At 36.9% G+C, this 9667-nt stretch overlaps 1 long non-coding RNA gene across 2 annotated transcripts; it reads left to right on the top strand.

The window, feature by feature from the left end:
* Positions 1–1316: 1316 nt before the first annotated feature.
* On the top strand, positions 1317–9110 carry LOC139704211 (uncharacterized). Of its 2 annotated transcripts, none has more exons than XR_011706227.1 (3): positions 1317–1481; positions 3891–3934; positions 7426–9110. It is a non-coding gene; the product is annotated as an uncharacterized lncRNA (long non-coding RNA). The 2 variants fall into 2 exon arrangements; XR_011706226.1 differs by lacking the exon at positions 1317–1481 and adding an exon at positions 1671–1782.
* Positions 9111–9667: the final 557 nt, after the last annotated feature.

Below are 9667 nucleotides of genomic sequence, written 5' to 3'. Positions count from 1 at the left end.
GTATTAGTCAGGTATCTGGTCAAGAAACATTTGAATGTTTTCGTTTTTGCTTTCAGAACACTGGTACCTCCATGAAAACAAGCACACAATACTTTTTTAATCATGAGTTATTTGGGGAAAAAACATCAGGGTGTTTTATTGGCAGCCAGATTATACTCTAAAGTTCATTGTATTTACCAACCATCACCTAATCATATGCAGCAAAGATTCCAGGTGAACTGAGCCTAAATTGACGACCATCCCAAACATGAGCTAATAAGTTTTAGAATGAGTTAATTAGTGACAGATAATTAGTTAATTTATTCACTATAGGCTGGATGCCAGGTTTCAATCACATGATGTGCAGAGGTTGTATGAAAAACAGCAGTCATCTTATAGACAGTGATTTATTTTTTCTTCATTAAAATTTTGTTGACTCTCTTAGTAAACTGTATTGAACTATAGAAAAATATTTATAGACATATATGCCTTTAATTGTGAAAATATTCTCCCACTACCTTATAAATTTGGTGTGAATATTAGCACAATTATGAAAGCCAAATATCTCAGTCCTGCCTCTAGACATTATGGAAAATATAATTTTTTTAAATAACAAAAAAGAATTCGTTGAATGAATACTAATGATTTTAGTGGAGGAAAAAATGATTTGTTGAGTCACATAAGGAAAATTGACAATATTAAAATCATATTTAGGATAGAATACAAAGAAATCATAATTAATAAAAGAATAAGTGCAAATCATCCAGAAAGATTTTTAAAAATTTGAAAATGCCTTTCCCCCATAAGCCTGCAGAACCATCATTGGATGATGATAGCAGCATAAAATATTTTAGGTTCTAAGGTGGAGACTAAAGAAAAAGAAAAATGTTGATGGCTTCAGAAGTTCTTTTTCTCCTTATAAGTTTTTTTCTTAATTTTTATTACTTTTAATTTGGTGGAGAGATACTGAAAAACTTCCATGGCCCAGGGAGAATTGCCCCACCTCTCCACCTCCTATGCCCTCCACCCATATTTCTTTTTTTTTTTTTTTCTCAATCCACCTTTGTCCCCTCCTCCGCCCTGTCCTTTCCCCAGTGACAGGACTTGGCAGCGGTCACTGTTGGGGAGGAGGAGGGAGGGACGGCCTTGCTCCTGAGCCCCCCTCCTCTGCTCCAGAGCTGGTTCGGTCCAACTCTCTCATGCTGAGATGAGGAGGAGGAGGGGGAGGGTGGAGCAGGGAGAGGAGGAAGAGGAGGAGGGGAGGAGGAGGAGTGGGAGGAGGAGGAGAAGGAGGAAGAAGAGTGGAGGAGGAGGAGGGGGAGGGGTGGAGCAGGAGGAGTTGCTAACAGGAGGAGTTATAACAAGGGAACTTGGCGGCGGCAGCCTCAGCTACATACAGCTTTGGCAGCGAAGGTCAGCGCCCTGGGCAGCCAGCACCTGAAGGACCTATGACAGGAGCCAGTCACCGCGCCTTCCTCAGGGGCTGCGAAGGCGGGTGGGAGGTAGGCGGGGGCTCCGGGTCCCCACCCCGGGCTGTGAGTGCCCACACGGAGCCCCGAGGAGACGACCGCCCCCAAGAGGGCTGTTTCTGGGTGTGGGGACCGCTGCCCGAATGTGCGGAAAAGGGGAGCTGCATCCCAGAGGCGCCATGGAGTTGGGGTTTGGGGTGGGGAGGGCGGGGAGCACGAGGAAGAAGCGGAGTCGCGGGAGAGAAAGGAGGCCTCCAGCGCCTCGGGAGAACTCCGGAGACGAGTCCCGGAGCGCGAGGCGGGGGGAGGCTGCAGCCCCCGGTGCAGGCCAGAGGTAAGTGCTGAGGCGGGGCGGGGGGGGGCGCAGGCGCGGCCCCCACTGGAGAAGCGAGCGCCTGCCGCCCAGACTGGTGCGGTGTTGGAGACAGCCTAGGCTCCAGCTCTCCCCAGGGCAGCCAGGGGAGGCAGGACTCGGGAAGTGCTGGGGTGTGTGAAGGTGAAGCGGAGTGTCAGAGGCAACCCCCGGCTGAGCCTCTAGGAGGAGAAGGAGGAGGAGGGGAGCCCCGCCCCGCAGGCGGCCGCCCTTGTCCGCGCCGGGGGCAGAGACAGGGGCGCCGCACTACAGGGCCTGACAGGAAGGAGCTGCAGCGGGCAGGGCGGCGGAGGCTCTGGCAGAGCAGGCCAGTCCGTGGATGGGAGCCAGGCCAGCAGCGGTGGGGGCGGGAGCCTGGGGCGGGGATCCGGAGCCAGGGCCTCAGAGGCGACAGTCTCGCTCCCCCATGACTTAAATTTCTGGGTGGACATGTGTGCCAGAGGTGCACTGGGGCCAGCCGGGGCAGGAGGAGTCCACCCATATTTCAGCTCAAAATTGTATTCATGGAGTTCTTGATGTCTAAAAAATTTTGCTTTATGAAAAGAACCAACTACTCTCAGCTTTTATTTATTGTAATTAAATTATTCCTTTGTACATGGAATAAAAAAAGAAATTATTAAATTTATTTGAAGACATCCGAATAACATTTGGTTATGCAGTCTGCCTATTTTAATATGACTTGCAAAATTGAAAACTGCAGAGGAATTCAAAGTCAATAGAAAAATCTCTAAACTTTTTTAAGGACATTCATCTCAAAATGTGGTTTAAAATTAGGCACTTCACCATCTGACACAGGAAGAGAAAGATAAGAAACCAAATAAAATACTGCAAAGTCTGACAGAAACTCTCTTCCAAAATTAGACTTATTAATCTTCACATGAGAGACTCCATTTTCTTATTTTTTAATATACAAGGGCTTATTTTTTAATATACAAGACCCCCTCTCCTCCCCACTAAACTTAGAAAATTACACTGGTTTCTTGGGGCTTCTGCCCAAGTTTCTTCCTTATGAACCACTGACATTTCTGCAAACCTCCTCTAAATATTGTGAGAGATAGAAGTGGCTTTTTATTTGGAAAAGTAGTTGTGATTTAGGATTATCAGTGAAACCCCTTGGGGCTTTATTGAATCATGTCAACAGCTGTCAGTAATAATATGTACTTTGCTGGACACAACATAATGTATTGATATGTATAAAACAATGTTATAAACTGGAAAAAAATATGTTTTTTTTTTATAATTTATATGCAGTCTTATGAATAATACAGAGATCTTTGTGAGCATTATGTTGCTGTAGATAATAAATTTACCCTGTTCTCTGGCCTGCCAACAGAGTTGTAAAGCAGAATATATTGGTTCACCTTTGTGATAATAAGCAATTTTAGTATGTCAGTTCTAGCTACATTTACTTCTGAGGTCTTAAAGAATAGTGTGCTCTAAATGGTTCTTGGAGTGTTTATACTGGCTCTGACTCTCCTGGGTAATGTTTCAGTGAGTGATAGGATCAGATAACAAGTGGCACTATTTCTCAAGTATTGATATTGTGATATCTCCTGTAGTTTTATTGCCTGGAGTAGCTGATTTTTTCTTAACTGGATCTGTAGTTCTTTGTATGTATTTTTAATATGATTTTTTAAAAGTGGTTTATAGACTTGTGTACATTTTCTAAGTGATATCACCCTTCTTTCTCAGTTATTTTTGCATGGATCAGGAATCAATAAGTCCTTACTGTTCTTGTTTTATCTTCTTGACAAAATACAGACACCCTTATAGGAAATGTTTCTCTTGAAACTGAAATAGCGATCAATTCATGACCTCTTCATGTGTTCCAAATGGTAACAAGACATCTGCATTGGTAGCAAATCATAATTGATTATATAAATTTAATTTAGAGTAACATGTTTACATAAACTTTGTGAGAATAGCCAAGCTTTCTGTGTTTATTAATTTCTCCTACAATAACAGTAAGGGTGGTGATTTTTGCATAGGAAGAAAAACTCTGATATTCAATCATTCTTTTGGCTGATAACATACAACTGAATTTTTAACATGTTGTAATTTCCTCACAGGATAACAAAGAAGAAATAAATTTATAAGCAGCACTTTATTGAAGGTAATAGCTTTTCTACAAGGGGTGAAACATTTAATTTTGTTCTTATTTTCTTAAAACGGCATAGACTAATTCTGAGAAAGTATTTAAGCACTTTATTTATTTATATACATTTTTGGATGTTGATGGGTCTTATTTTGTTTATTTTGTTTATATGCACTGCTTAGATGAAACCCTGTGCCTCAAACATGCTAAGCAAGTGTTATACCATTGAGTCACAATCCCAGCTCCAGGCACAAACACAGGTCTTTCAGGTCTTTCTTGATGTGTAGAATTTCTCACCCATGCCTCTGCTGTCTTGATCTAAGTATCCACATTTACTTCACTCTGATACAGTGATTTGATGCACATACACAATACCATTTACTGCAAAAAAACAGCATGGTTTATAACTTAAATCAATTTTAAGCATTCAAGCTAATTAGAGTCATAAAGCTATAAGAATAGGGCCTTTTAATCCACTGGCATATTAACCTATTTAAGATGGTTGGGCTTTTTATACAAAAAATCCTGAAGTAGTCCTGAAGAATATTTGGATTGAAACAGGTGAAAAAAAAAATGGTTGAGGCCCACTGCTCTTTTGTGTTTCACTAGTATTAATGCAGAGACCATTAGGAGCAGCACACTAGCTGAGCTGAATAAAGATGGCCAATTTCAAAGAAAATCAGAATTTATATAATACAGGACCTTTTAGATCACATCAGGTTGACTCCTTTGGAAAGCAACTGTGTAAGCTATGCAGCTCACAAGACATGACATGGATCATCCACATTCCACATGGCTTGTGAGGCCTCTGTTTGGCAGCAGAAGACCCTCAACACTGGCTCCCACAAAAGAGGATCCTGCAGTCCAATATTGGGATTAGAAAATTGTAGTAAACTATGGTGAAAGCAATTTTGAAGACAGATGCCTTCTGTTTGTTTCCAGAAAAAAGACAGTAAGGAAAATGAGTGAAAAAGTCCTTTTCCATGAACTTCTATTTGTTTTGCTTTGTGAGCATACCCTATAGAAGAAAATAGAATTCTGACTGTGAGGGGAAATCTGGACCTTCAGTGATTGTTATAGAAGAATAGGAAATGTTGACACCAAGGGTATGCTATCAAATACTTAGCATAGGACTGCCTACTTCTTTGAGAGAGGCTTTGTGGTAAATAGAAAATGCTGGTAAAATCTTTTCTTTTGGTTTCATGAAGCCTAGAGTTTTATTTGATGTTTGAGATCCATTGTGCTTTGAAATATAATCTTCTTAGCATCCCTGCCATAGGTTTATATGAAAGGTGATTTAGCGTACTGTGGTGGGCTAACATCCATTCCTTCTTTTCATGGGAAACATTTTGTACTAAAAAAATAAATAAATACTCTTTAATAGGGAATTTTATTCATCATTGAGTGGAGGTTTTCTTAAAATGCTTTTATTCAAACACACCTTTTTTTAGAGAGAGAGAGAGAGAGAGAGAGATTTTTTAATTTTTTTTTTTTTAGTTTTTGGCGGACACAACATCTTTATTTGTATGTGGTGCTGAGGATCGAACCCAGCACCATGCGCATGCCAGGCGAGCATGCTACTGCTTGAGCCACATCCCCAGCCCCCTCAAACACACCTTTTATTTAAAATATAGAAATGACTGGCTTACAAAGCCAGTTATGTAAAAAAAAATTCAGACACTTTAAAATAAAGTAAACAGATCACTCATATTATATTTTCTACAAAAATATTTCATTTACCATTATATTTAGAAAAATATAAAAGAATCAAATTATTTCACATACATAGAAAAGTTAACCTTAGATAAAACATATATACATTTATACATAGTGTTCTAGAGTGCACATGCACATACATATTCTAAAATATATAGAAGATTTCATCGACTTGGAGGAAAATTCCAGGAAGTATCTAGTATTGATATTATTTAATAAACTTTCATGAATAAGTAATTACAAAATCGTGTCTAAACTTGTGAGTAATAGTTTCATATGTTATCTATATCCCAAGAAAATAGGTTTTCAGAGATTTATCAGAGGATAAATAATCTGTCATTCCTCACAGTCTTATCATGCATTCACTACTTTTCTTATTTTTAGCATGGATTCTCTAGTACATTAAGACTTCTTTCTTCATTTGTATATTTAGTTTTCCACTTCTACCTATTTTGTTTTACTTTCTTAATCACTCTTTGTATTCTGTCTTTCTGTATCTCACTCAAAGAATAAATTTAAATGAGACAATATATTATTTTTTAATAAATGAATATATTTTAGTTGCTTCAAAAGTATTTGCTTTTTTTCATAATATGTTACACTTATTCTTGAGTATTACAAACTCCACAATTGAATATATAAAACATTTCAACATATATAAACATGTTTTTTTTTTATTTTTGTATTTAAATATTTTATTTCCTCTGAATTTTCTCACAATCTTTTATAACATAATTTTTAGATTTTATTCTAATTTGTTATAAAATACAGTAGAATGCATTGTAATTCATATTACCCAAATAGAGTACAATATTTCATATCTCTTGTACACAACAGAGGCACACCATTCATGTCTTCATACATGTACTTAGGATAATGACATCCATCTCATTCCATCACTTTCCTATCCCCATGCTCCCTTTCTTTCCCTTCCTCCCCACTGCCTTATCTATAGTTTTTTTTTTTCTATTCCTCCCATGCTTCTCCCTCCTTTCCATTACATATCAGAAATTTTATGTGAGAGAAAACATTCTGCATTTGGTTTGGGGGGATTGGCTTACTCCACTTAGCATAATATTCTTCAGCTCCATCCATTTACTTGCATATGCCATGATTTCATTCTCTTTAATGATGAGCATTATCCTATTTTGTATAAAAAGAACATTTTCTTTATTAATTCATATACTGAAGGGCATCACAGCATACTACAAAAATGCAGCTACAACAATATTTATAGTAGCACAATTTAAAAAAATGATTTTAACTATCAGATTATAAATGCTTTTTCTAAAAATCTGATATAAAGGTATAAAAATGCTACATGGTTTCTATTGAACATTGTGGATGTTGAAGGTGTTGAATATTTTCTTATATATTTATCATCAGACATACTATTATTTCTACTAATAAAATGTTTCTAAAATGAAAATATTAAATGGAGAAGCCAATAAAGTAATAGCCTTGCCTCATAATGTATTAGGTGTAAGACTTTGTGAATATTATAGTATTTTTTAGGTGTAAAACCTTAGCTAGATTTCATTTGAATCTTAGCTTTTCTCACTTAGTAACTTTATAAACTATGATATATCACTTAACTCTGGGATTCTCAGTTTGCTTATCTGTCAATCATTAATAATTGCTCTCAGATTTTTCTGGAAAATTTGAACATGCCCAACATTGTTTTTTCTTTTTTAAAAATATTTATTTATTTATTTTTTAGAGAGAGAGAGAGAGAATTTTAATCTTAATTTTTTTTTTTTTTTTTTTTTTTTTTTTTTTTTTTTTTTTTTTAGTCTTTGGCGGACACAACATCTTTGTTTGTACGTGGTGCTGAGGATCGAACCCCGGCTGCACACACTCCAGGCGAGCGCGCTACCTCTTGATCCACATCCCCAGCCCTGTTTTCTTTACTTATATGTTATAAAAGAATTTTTCAGAGTTCTCTAAAGTAAAGTAGCCCTGGAAAAAAGCAAGTGCTCTATACACTGTAGACATGCAGTGGTCATAACTTTTGAGATCAGAACTACATGAAGCTTGGTTTGTATACTCCATCAATTCAAATTTTGTAAACAAGGGACAAGACAATGTTTTTATACCATGAAGAAGACCTCATAGCAGGACAGGTACACACTGCAGTCACTTATCTCCATGAAGTCCCAATATCACATCCACTTATCACATCCACCACATTTGCAAAAAGACAGCTCATTACATCAAAACTGGTATATGAGATGTAACCTCACTAAAAGTCTCATCAAGCACAAAAAAATTTGGACACCATACATGGGAGGGAGGAAGCCAGGACCAGATCAAACAGAAACTGCTTGCATTAAGACCTGTAACCACCTTGGTGATGTAGCTGAACACAAAGAAAAATCAAAGCATGAGTATTGGGGTTTAGAGATAAGTGTGCAAAAGGCTTATTTTTTCTAAGGCAAGGAAGCAATGTAAACCATAATTGTAACTATACACTTATAAATCACAATTTTAAACAAAAGGACAGAAAAACAGGCAGAAGTACCGAATTAAAGAACAGGATAGAGTTTTTAACTCATAATAGAAGACTTGACAATCCTTACCAAAGGGGTGAATATGTCCAGAAATTTTCCTTTATGAAGGTAATTTGTGGAAGGAGTGAGTTTTTCGTTTCTGAAGAAAATTTTTGCAGAAATTATAGGATAAGAGAAGGAATAGCAAAAGCACAAAAGTCACAGAAGGAAGCTAGAGTCTAGTAAGATGTTCAGTTATAGGGTTGGGGATATAACTCAGTTGGTAGAGTGCTGGCCTCACATTCACAAGCCCATGGGTTTAATCCCCAGTACCACCAAAAAAAAAGTTCAGTTACAAATTTTTATTGTGTTTATCATGATGCCATTTAGAATTATTATTAGTATTATTATTTATATCAGGAATTGAACCCACAGGTGCTTAACTACTGACCCAAACCCCAGCTCTTTCTTTTCTTTTTTCTTTCTTTCTTTTTTTTTTCTTTTTTTTTTTTTTTTTTTTTTTTGAGACTTAATCTTGCAGAATTTCTGAGACTGGCTTTGAGCTTGCAATTCTCATGCCTTAGTCTCTAGAGCCAACCAAGATTACAGGCATTCGCCACCATGCCCAGCTTGGACTTTTTTTTAAGTTATTTTATTTTTATATATCAGGACTTCATCTGACAATGATTGTATTTTCTTTTGCTAATGTTTTGAATAGAATCTGTACCTTATACCACAAATAACCTAAAAACTCACTCTTTATGTAAATATGATATCATCTTGGCGTGAGTGGAATGACTCTACAGTTCTTGAAGTGACTCCCCAAGTATTGTCAAGCATAATGTCAAATCTTTGATATTGTTCCATAAGAAATTTGGAAAAGAATGTGGCACATTAAATGTATATTCTAAAAAATTAAAAAGCCTTGAAAAATATGTTCCAGATGCTTGTGCTTTAATCCATTAGGAGTAATGTTTTAGACTGTATAGTTGAGAAAATAAATGTTGTTTAGAACACCACATCTCAGTGATTTATTTAATCAATGTTTATTTCCCACTCTAAAAGGTCTAAAGTGAACAAAATCTAATGGTCAGGCAGGTCTACTGGGTGGCTTACATCTGAGATAGTTTTCAGAACTCTGGGGTTCCTGCATTTCATGGGTTTTATGAATCATTTTCCTCTACAATTTGTTAGTATCACAAGAGTAGGTGTTTCCATCAAAAACATCCACCTTAGTCTCCCAGACTTTAGAAATCTTCACTTTGTGATGGTGTGCTGTGGGAGAGGCATTAGCTTTCAGAATCAGTTTCAGCTTTCAGCACACTTGTTTGTGCTACTTGCCATCTTGAAGTATTTTTCCAGCATAAAGTATGCTTAGACAGTTATTTTGTGTATGGAGAAAAACTTGAATTTTTATTTAACTTGCCTCTTGGCTGACTCATGTCTCTTAACCAGTAATGAATTTCTATTAATAATTTTACATGAATAATAAATGAAAAGGCATATTTAATAGGATAAAATTATAAGTAAAAATAGAATGAGCCAT

Source organism: Marmota flaviventris, unplaced genomic scaffold (assembly GCF_047511675.1).
Source record: "Marmota flaviventris isolate mMarFla1 unplaced genomic scaffold, mMarFla1.hap1 Scaffold_45, whole genome shotgun sequence".
Taxonomy (NCBI): Eukaryota; Metazoa; Chordata; class Mammalia; order Rodentia; family Sciuridae; genus Marmota; species Marmota flaviventris.
The sequence above is the reverse complement of the archived record's forward strand: the minus strand, read 5'-3'. Positions and strand labels throughout refer to the sequence as shown.